At 45.4% G+C, this 10,420-nt stretch overlaps 1 protein-coding gene across 2 annotated transcripts in view; it reads right to left on the reverse strand.

Moving 5' to 3' along the window:
- Nucleotides 1-8,615, reverse strand: part of Rbm47 (RNA binding motif protein 47) — a 138,668-nt gene extending 130,053 nt beyond the window's left edge. Inside the window, exons 1-2 of one of the 2 annotated variants that reach the window (XM_028765319.1) lie at nt 8,576-8,615; nt 8,260-8,417 (exon numbers count right to left, since the gene is read on the reverse strand). The gene's annotated coding sequence lies outside the window, so the exon portion shown is untranslated. Of the gene's footprint in view, nt 1-7,778; nt 8,083-8,259; nt 8,418-8,575 lie in introns of those variants that run through there. The other variant, XM_028765321.1, reaches the window with a different exon arrangement.
- Between the last annotated feature and the right edge of the window lie 1,805 nt (nt 8,616-10,420).

Here is a 10,420-nt window from a genome sequence, read left to right on the forward strand (position 1 = left end):
AAAAAAAAAAAAAAAAAATCTGTTTTATTACTTAAGGTTGTTTTGTTTGGTTCTCGTTTTATTTTTTATTTTTGTTTGAGACAGGATCTTTCTATGTAGGCCTAGCTGCCCCCAAACTATATAGACTGGCTTCTAATTCATAGCACCCCCTTGTGCCTCTGACCCCTAAGATTTACTTCCATACCCAATCATCATGCCTGGTGTATTTTTCTTTCTTTCTTTTTTTTTTTTCTTTTTTGGTTTTTCGAGACAGGGTTTCTCTGTATAGCCCTGGCTGTCCTAGAACTCACTCTGTAGACCAGGCTGGCCTCGAACTCAGAAATCCGCCTGCCTCTGCCTCCCAAGGGCTGGGATTAAAGGCGTGTGCCACCACTGCCTGGCTTATTTTTCTTTTCTTTTGACCTGTGAAATGCTTTTTTAGACGACTGAGCCAGAAGCTGAAGAAATAACTCAGCTGGTACATTGCCAGCTGTGTGAGTGTGCGAACCTGAGTGTGGGTCCCCAGCATCCACATAAAGACCCAGGGACAGCAGTGCAGGCACTAGGAAAATGGATTCAGGAAAGCCCCTGCAGTCGTTATGCCAGCTAGTCTCACTCAATCAGGTTCAATGGGAGACCCTGTCTCAAAACATAAGGTGAGGCTTGTTGGAATAAGACTTCTGACATCCAACTCTGGCCTCCATATGCATGCATAAAGACATACACACACACACACACCTGACACAGATCACAGAGAAACATAGACACACAGATACCATTTGTGTGTCCAAGTGTCTAACCCACACACAGAGGATGGGACGAGAGCTTCCCACAAGCTAAGCACATGTTCTACCACTGAGCTACACCCCCACCCCCAAGGAAGATAGCTATTCTTGTGACAATTTAACAGGCTGGCATTTCCTTGTCAGGTATAAGCACTCTGTCCCCATTTCAGTTGCACAATGTGGAGTATTCATTGCGCACTTGCACACACGCCCACATCCTACTGGTACACATAGTTAACTCTTGCTCACCCGTGCAAGGATCACCCATCCTTTCTGGAAACAGGTTGTCCTCTACCCATACTCAGGGAGTATGACCAAAACTGGCTGTGAGACAAACGGAGGCTCAGTTAGGAAGCTACAGCTGCCAGGGACACCTACCACCTAGACATTCACCATACCTAGTACCATGTTAATGCTGTGACTTCACATCCATAAAACTATACACATACAGCAACTCCAGCGACAAACATTGGCAGCTGGGGAGACTGGATGGGTCCTGTTTTCTTGATTGAAGTGCCCAACTATAGTTTTAAATAACACATACATTTTCAAAATAGGAAAGCAAAGGACCACTACATTCTCAATACACACAGGGTTTGGGGGGGGGAACTTTGTCTTCTAATGACAAACACCTAGTCTTGATGACCTTCAACAAAGGATTGCACATCTGAAATCTAAAACCACTCAAAGACCCACTAGAGACAGCCCCTTATCTCCTACCTGTATATTTACCTAATATTGTTTCATGAATGTATTAGTCACATAGGCTTAAAACAAAGTCATTTTTATACAATCTAAGTTCCTATAACGGGCAAATGTGGTGGAAGGAGTTGTGCCTTGTAGCAGTCAGTTCTTTGGTTGTATCCTGGACTCATTCAAAGCAGTGTCTGTGGCAGCACGCTGGGGACATTCAAATTGTAGAAGAGAGGGAAGGGAAGACAGGTGTAGGATCCGGAGGCTGACACAGGAGCTTCATGCAGATCTGGGCTACAGAGTGAGGCTCGGTCTCAACAATCAAAACAAAGAAAAATCACCACCGGATGAGAACAAGGAGAAGTGCAGACAGACAGACAGACAGACAGACAGAGACAAGCAGACAGACAGACAGACAGACAGAAGGACGGACAGAAAAGCAGAAAGGCAAATGGGAGACAGGCCAACCCGAATTTTCCATAGTGGCCAGCTAGCCTGCAGTTGATTGATCTCAGGGTGAGCTGGTCTATCCCACACTACTGGCACACGCAGAAATCACCTGTTTCTCGGCCACTCATTCTCCAGGGATTTTGCTTTTCTGCTCTCAGTGGAAAATTCCACTCACTCCCCTCCCCATTTTTTCGAGTATAAAGAAAGATCTGCAGGTTCATAATCTCAGCTTTGCAAGGAGCTAAGGGAGAACTGTAAGTTCTAGGCAGGCCTGGAAAATCCACTAAGACTCCCATTTCAAACAAAAGGAGAACAAGCTGAGGGTATGTTTCAGTGGTAGAGGGCTTGTCTGGCATAAGCAAGGCACTGGGCTTTTTATTCTGAACTCAAGGGAATCCAAGGGGCAGTTGTCTCCTGCCTTCCCCTCCACCTCTCTTATATATAGATGCTAACAGAACACAGAAGCGACTATCAGAGGAACAGAACCAATAAGAAGTCAGGCTCACACCATTTCTGGGGATTCAGGGTCACACAGAAGGTGGCAGGGTTCCATTTCTTCCCGAATCTCTCAGTCCGGGGTATTTCCATTAACTTGAGGTGACATCTGAACAATACTCTCATTTCCACACCAATTCTGCAGTGGGGTCCTCCCCACCCCCAACCCCACCCCCAGACCCCTTTCCTTGGAATCCAAGTCATGTATACATCCTAGTTATTCTCTGAAGCCATTAGTTTCAGTAAGTAGTTGTTTTGACTAACACACACCTCATATGATATTAAACCAGGAAATCCGTATCATCATAAGACAGAGTCTGCTCCTAAGTCTTAAGTTCTTAATCAGGTCAGAAATTGAAGGGCTCCATCCAATATAACCTTTACCTTGGACTCTTTCTGACAAGCCCTTCAAGCTGTGTTTAATGTTTCTATTGTCGATTCATAAAAGGCCACCATGTGCATTCTCCACTCATGCAAAAAAAAGAAAAAAATTATCTTTAAAGTCCTGTGAACCACATTTTGGGGTAAGTTTTTGGGTTTTGCCCATTATTACTATATCCTATCATAGAAATATGAGTGTAGGTCCAAATTAAAGAAAGCTCCTTGTGCTCACCAAAATCCAAATATTAACTCTTGGGCAATCCAGAAAAGTCAGAAGAAGAAGAAGACTTGATTAGAGCTGTCTCAAACAATGCAGATGTTTTCTGGCGGCAGTCAGAGCTCAATTATCTGGGCCATGAATTACTGTTAATCCCAAACTTAAGAGTCTAAGGCTGGGGAATTGGGCTAGCAGCAGCTGAGGGAGGAGACGGACAGAAATTGGAGGCTAACCTCAGCTACATGATGAGAACTTGTTTCAAAAGAAAAAAACAAAAAACAAAACAAAAAAACACAATAAAAGGATCATTCTAAGGCTAGAGGGAGTGGGGCTCAGTGGTAGAGCGGCTCGCCTCGGTCTATAGGACCCCGGGTTGGATCCCCAGCACTGCAGGTGAGGAGCATAGATCCTGGGTAATCATGTAAGAACAATTTCACTTACACTAACCTTTTTAAAAAAAATCAATACTTAAAATAGATTGCACTGGCCGGGCGGTGGTGGCGCACACCTTTAATCCCAGCACTTGGGAGGCAGAGGCAGGTGGATTTCTGAGTTCGAGGCCAGCCTGGTCTACAGAGTGAGTTCCAGGACAGCCAGGGCTACACAGAGAAACCCTGTCTCGAAAAACCAAAAAAAATAAAAATAAAAATAGATTGTACTAATAAATGAAAGATGTTCTTATCATACGAGGAAATGAAAGAAGTCTCTTAATTTGTTTTGTTTTGTTTTGTTTTGGGAATACCAGGTAGCCCAGACTGGAACTCAGTACTAAGTCCTAAGTACTCAAGTAAAAATACTAAGCCCAGAGAACGGAAATCCAAAACACATATTGTTTCCTTGATTTTTTTTTTTTAACTCACAATATCACCAACTGCTTTAGCAACAAAGCAGAACTCTGCATCCTGAGCAAAGAGACAAACTGATAAATAGTCAAGTTTTAAGAACTAAAGAGCCCAGCGTGGTTGTACATGCCTGTAATCCTAGGAGGGTGAGGCAGGAGAACCAGAAGTTGCAAGCCAGCATAGGCTAGAATGTGAGAGCGCATCTCAAAAAGTCAGTCTGTCTTAAAATGACAGCATGCTGGAGAGATGGCTCAGCCATCCCACTGTGTATCAACTTTCAGGACTCACAAAACGGTGAAAGGAGAGAATTAACTCCACAAAGTTGTCATCTGATGCCTATATCATCTCACACGCACACACATCCGTACACACACACACACACACACACACACACACACAGAGAAACAATAACTAATTCTTTTAAAGAGGGTTCCAGAGAGATGGCTAAGGAGTTAAGAGAAGATCAGGACCCAAGTTCATTTCTCAGCCCCCACAAAGACCTGGACACCACTGCTTGTAACTTCAGCTCAAGAGAATCTGACTCATTCCTCTGGACTCCTTGGGTACCTGCACTCTTGTGCATATGCACACACAAACACAGCAAAAACAAAAAAACAACACAAGCTGAAGAGAAGGGTCAGTGGCTAAGAACTCTTCTGTTCATCCAAAGTGCAGGACATACAAACACACAAACAAATCACACACACATACATCACAAATACATATCACACACACATATCACACACATACACACACACATATCACACACACATATACACATATCACACACACATACATCACAAACACATATCACACACACACATATAACACACATACACACATTATACACACACACCAAATAAAAATAATGAAAGTCTTGGGGCTGGGGAAACTGCTCAGTGGTTAAGAGCACTGGCTGCTCTTCCAGAGAACCTGGGCTCAATTCCCTGCACCCATATGGGGGTTCATAACCTTCTGTAATTCCAGTTCCAGGGGTTTCAACTCCTTCTTCTGGCCTTGAAGGCACCAGACACACATGTGGTGCACAGACACTCAGGCAAAAACTCATGCACATTAAAAAAAAAAACTTTTTGGGAGGCAGAGGCAGGCAGATTTCTAAGTTCGAGGCCAGCCTGGTCTTCCGAGTGAGTTCCAGGACAGCCAGGGCTACACAGAGAAACCCTGTCTTGAAAAACAAACAAACAGACAAACAAAAAAACCTTTTTAATTAAAAAAAAAATTGTCTTATACAGGTGGGTGGTGGTGTCAGACGCCTATAGTCCCAGCACTCAGGAAGCAGAGGCAGGCCTGGTCTACACAGTGAGTTCCAGGACAGAGAGCCAGGGCTACCCAGAGAAACCTTGATTCAAAAAACCAAAATAATAATAATGATAATAATAATAATTATGTCTTTAAATGACAATAGAGATTGTTATAAAATAATGTTGCTTAATTTTGAATCCTAGACAGTTCTGAAAAGGCAATAATGGACAGAAGAGTCTGTTTAAGAATTTGGATTTCAAAAAACAAAAAACACTTGCTAGCACTTACACAATGTAAGTCCAGCTATTCAGAAAACTACAGCAGGAGGTTCACAGGTTTTAGTCCAGCGTAGACAATGTAAAGGAAGCCTATCTCAATAAATATATGACATTAAGAGATCTGGGAATGTAGTGGCAAAGCACTCGCCTAGCACGCTAGACTCCCAGTGTTCAACAGATGACAACACTCTCCTTTGTGGCACTGGAGCTTGTTTGAACAAACACTGAAGAAACAGTGCATCCTATCTAGTCAGATAAAGGTGGACGGGAGGCTTTGCTCTGCCAGCATGTCTTCACTTGAAGTTAATCATGAAGCTGGCACAAATGAAACTTTTGATTCTCCATTCTCCCCGGATGTAGCCCCCTGCAAAGTCAGAGGCCTCCAGCATCTCCATCAGAACAAGGGGAAGGTCAAGGCGGACTTTTGCCATTTAGCTGTAGCTTCTGCAATTCTCAAACACTTCTGACCTAATAACCACCCTTTGAGGATCAAAATTTCCACCTCTCCAGGTCATCCCACCCTTTGCATTCCTTAGTCTGACCCCACAGTCTCTTATTTACTAGTCATCCATCTGTCTGTCTGTCTATCTATCTATCTATCTATCTATCATCTATCTATCCATCCATCCATGTATCTATCTATCTATCTTGTTTGTTTGTTTGTTTGTTCTGACAATCTCAGTATGCAGATTGGCTGGCCTGGAAATTGCTTTGTAGACCAGGCTGGCCTTGAACTAGGATTGCTCCCCCTACCCCTACCTTTTGAGTGCTGGGATTAAAAGTATGAGCCACCTAGTCCTGCTTTCCAGCTGTCCGGGACTCTCCAATCCTCTGCTTTGTCCTCTTGTAGAATAAAAGGCATGAACCACCATGCCTGACCTAAGCCTGCATTTTTATTAATTAATTAATTAATTAATTAATTAATTAATCCAAGGACAACTTAGAGGATTGCTTTCTCCTTCCACCACCGTGAGGGAAGGCTAGAACTCAGGTCCTCCGATTTGGCCACCTCACCAGCCTGAAGAACAGTTTTACTCTGTAATCCTCCTAAGGAAACTGCTGAGTGAGTCACTAACATACTCACGGGAGGGGAGAAAAGCTCGACTTTTAGCTCACATAAGTAATGAGGAAAACAAAAGCAAATCAAAAAATGGTTTGTAAGTACCTAGGGGGTATCTTTTCATCAATTTGATAAGGCTTAATAAGGAAGCCACATCCCTAAGTGCCTCAGGACAGTATTAGAGTGCCAGTCAACTTTTACCTAATTAAAACAGAGAGTCCTTCATCTAAAATTTTCCATTTCCATTCATTTTAACTGATTTCTTAGACACCCGGTGACTGCAGGCGTATCCGATGTTATATTTGGTAGACTTTACTCTTTTCTCCGGATTGAAGTCTCCGCTGAAAACAACTAAGCTTCCCCTTCAGAGGTAAATGTCTACAGGAAGGCCCCCCTCTGCTCTGGTTAACACTTAAGTGAGACGCCCCAGCCACCCAAAATTCCAAAATCTCAGGCTTATAATCCGCATCTAGTCACCTATGCCTCCAAGAGATCGATCATGTCTTTTCAAGGGGTGAAAAGAATCTTATCTCCCCTATGGAAAAAGACTCAAGTCTGAAGGAAACATGATGCGGCTGACCGTGTGATTATCTGCTCTTCCAAAAGCTGACGCTTTAAAAAAAAATCTTTTTATAAACCCTTTAACTTCCCACTAAAGAAGGAAGGCGGTCAAATGAGAGATAAATACTGAGGGGGGGAAGAAATAGAGAGAGAGAAAAATTTTTGTTTTGTTTTTAAAAAATCAGGACTCTATGGAAGGTTGGGAGCAGTAGTCAGAACTGCCAAAAGTTCATCTTACCTTCTGTAAGTACTTGGCGTCGCCCGCTTCAGAAATTAATACTATTCACAGCCCGGTAGCAATCTATAAGGCTAGGAAGTCACCTACAACATCTTCGCTGGCCGCCCTCTTTTAAATGGAAAACCAAATTAAAGAGTCTCCAAGCTACTTCCCACCGTGCGGCTTAAAGCCACAACAGATCGCTCTAGGCTTTAACTCTTCCTGGGCTCTGGGAATTCCAGTTTGTCACAATTATTTAACCTGAGCGACCTGCGGTAAGTAACTTCCCCCCGGCCCAGAGCCTGGCTTCTCCGGGTCCAGGCGCTCAGCTGCCGGCTGGGCTGGGTTGTACGAGCAGGCTGTGGGGGCGGCTGTGGCCCGGGCGGAGCGGAGCGGGGTCGGATCCCGAGGAGCGCGGCGGAGACGGGCTGCAATCCGTGCCTCTGCAATCCCGGCTCTTCCCGGTTCCCTCCCTCCGCCTCCTGCCCTCCCCCAGACGAGGCCATTCGCCTCACAGTAGCAAGGTTGTCTCGTATACTCCCTTCCCTTAAACTCACCAAACCAGATTTTTACTCCCAACACCGGCAACTTCCCGTAAATCTGCACTGAAATTTTATCCTGCTCGCTGAGCCTCCGCTGGCCGAAGGCCAGTGCAACATTCCTGTTGTTTTAGGAGCGCGGATACCTTAGTTGAAGGTTTTTTTTAAAAAAATCGTATCGAATTGGCCCCGATAGAAGGATTTAGGAACTTTGGCCGCTCAAAAAGTCACCTCCATTTCAGACATCCAGAAGGGACCCCAGAAGTGGCACCTGCCCCACCTGGGGACATCTAGGAGAATGGCTTCCGGCCGCCTGTGGCTGTTCAGGGTAAGCCACCCAGAGCCTGCACCGAGGACTAAGGACCCTGCGCCTGACTCCCGGGTGAGCAGTGCCACCGCCCCCCGGCCTTGCGGGGCAGGAAGGCGCTGGAGCAGGTAGGGCGGCAGCGAGCCCCGCCGCGGGCCTGCAGGAAGCCGGGACCTCCTGGGCTGTCCTTACCTGAGGCTGAGCATGGCTCGGAGAGCACAGGCAGACACGTCACGCGGCCAGAGCTCTGACCTTTGCCGGGGCCTTCACAGCAGGGCCTGGGGCCTGGGCGCCGCTCGTTCAAAGTGGCTCATTCTTAATGCGCTCTGACCTAGTGTTACAGCTGGTTTCTAGAAAGGGAACAAAAACACTGCATGGAGAAACTGCAGCCAAGCCCTCCTTTAACCTTGCCTCTGATCACTGGGGAACTGGCTCCAGGTCTGACCCCATCCCTACTCCCAGGAAACCCACCCTAGGGCCGCGGTCCCCGCCCCACCCCTCGGGTTACCTGTTTATACAAGAATTAAGGAGCCTCCCGCATTTCAATGGAGCGCTAAGCCTGTTTGCAGGCGGAATCAGCCAACAGGAATCGAATTCTGTGACTAAACAAACTAGAAGAGGAAGCGGGCACCACAAGGAACCTAAAGTTGTGATTTCGGGTTGCAATGTCATGCAACCGAGAAAAAAAACATACTGTTTCACAGTAGGCTACTTTAATTAAAAGAAGGACCCAAAACTATCCCCTCCCTCTAGTTAAATGGAAGCTGAAAAGAGTATCGGCATATAGCATTAGCCACCATTGTTAGTGATATTATTATTATTATGCATAATGTCCTTTTTTTCTGGTAGAAAACATGCAATGGAAGTTAGAAGGAGGCTCCAGACCCAAAGCTGAGCCCCACTATCTGTGAGCCTGTGAACAAGTTATTTAACCGCCAGCTCTGAGTTTCTGGAAGATTCTAAAGATGGGAGTTTTTGCATTCGCTGTGGACAGTTTCAAGGAGAAGGAAAAAACGAAGTCTTTGTCAAAGGGTGTGCCACTGATTTTCGTCTCGTGTAAAAGTTTCAAGGGACACGGAGAGAAGTTTGTCCTGGATTCCATGAAGTGTAAATCCAACGTCTGTGTCTCCTGCATAATTCTAATTCAGATTTAGGCACTTGACCTGCCCTGATACCCTTCGAGCTACTCCACAGGTTAAAGGTCAGATAACAATGAACCATGCAAGTTGAAAAATATGTACATTGCGGAGAAAAAAGGGGCGGGGGGGGTTGAAAACTCAGAAATATCATCAATACTAAGTAATAGTGGAGCATAAAGGGGAATTGGTGTCGGCCTTTTATGTTCCTTTTAATTTGACATAGAAATGAAGACATCCTAATCCCTTTATGTTGAGACCTTTCTTACTCAGGCTCTCTTTCACCCATTTCCTTAATCTGATCCTCAGGTCTGTCCCAAATCTGGAGGCGAAGACACTGTCCATACAGAGATTAGGTGAGCAGTCCAACTTTCCCGAGTGCTGACCTTCCGGGTCTAATCTAAAAGTCGAATCTTACCACTGTTAGTAAAAGTAATTCCTGAAACCAGCCAGGAATTCTAAAGTTCTCCATCCATTTGATCTTGGATCTTTTATCTTTCAGGCAGCAAAAATCAAGCCAGACCAGTTTAACCATGTTCTGGATTCGAAATCCAGTCCTCCTTGATAGGTGCACACTGAGAATCGCAGACTGTAGAAAACTCCCGGTCCCGCACCCTCCTAAGGGTTGATACAGTTAGGTAGCAACCAAGACTCCACAGCTGTAAACAGGCTTGGAAACCCAGTTTCCAAGAGACTTTCTGAGCTACAGGAGGCATAGCTCTGTCCTTCAAAATAGGTTTTTCCCCTGTAGGAAGCTCAGGCTAGCCTTGAGAAGCTGTCTTGTTAAAGTCAGCAAGAAAGTCAACAGGAGAGAAAGGGAGGGAAGGAGGGAGAGGAAGGGAGGGAAGATGAAAGAGGTGTAGCTCAGTGGTTGAGCACTTGACCTAAGATGAATACAAATGTGCAGAAGCCCATTGTGTAGAGCTAGCAGCACCTGGGAACTGAGCCCCTGAGAAAGGTCAGGCTCCAGGAAGCAAGTCTTCCTGAGTGCCTCTGAGTCTGTTCCTTTGCCTCAAATGCTCAGCTGCTGCCTGGACTTCGGTGCCCTTTTTTCCCTTCTAAGCATCGATACAATAAACGGGGAGTGCTACTGTTGCTCCTTTGTGTGACAGGGTTGCACTGTAGCCCAGGCTGTCATGGAATTGCTATCCTCCTGCTTGAGTTCCCAAGTGATGGGGTTGCACACAGGCACCGATACAGCTAGCTTCCAAGTGGGT

This window comes from Grammomys surdaster, unplaced genomic scaffold, assembly GCF_004785775.1.
Source record: "Grammomys surdaster isolate TR1022 unplaced genomic scaffold, NIH_TR_1.0 150, whole genome shotgun sequence".
Lineage (NCBI taxonomy): Eukaryota > Metazoa > Chordata > Mammalia > Rodentia > Muridae > Grammomys > Grammomys surdaster.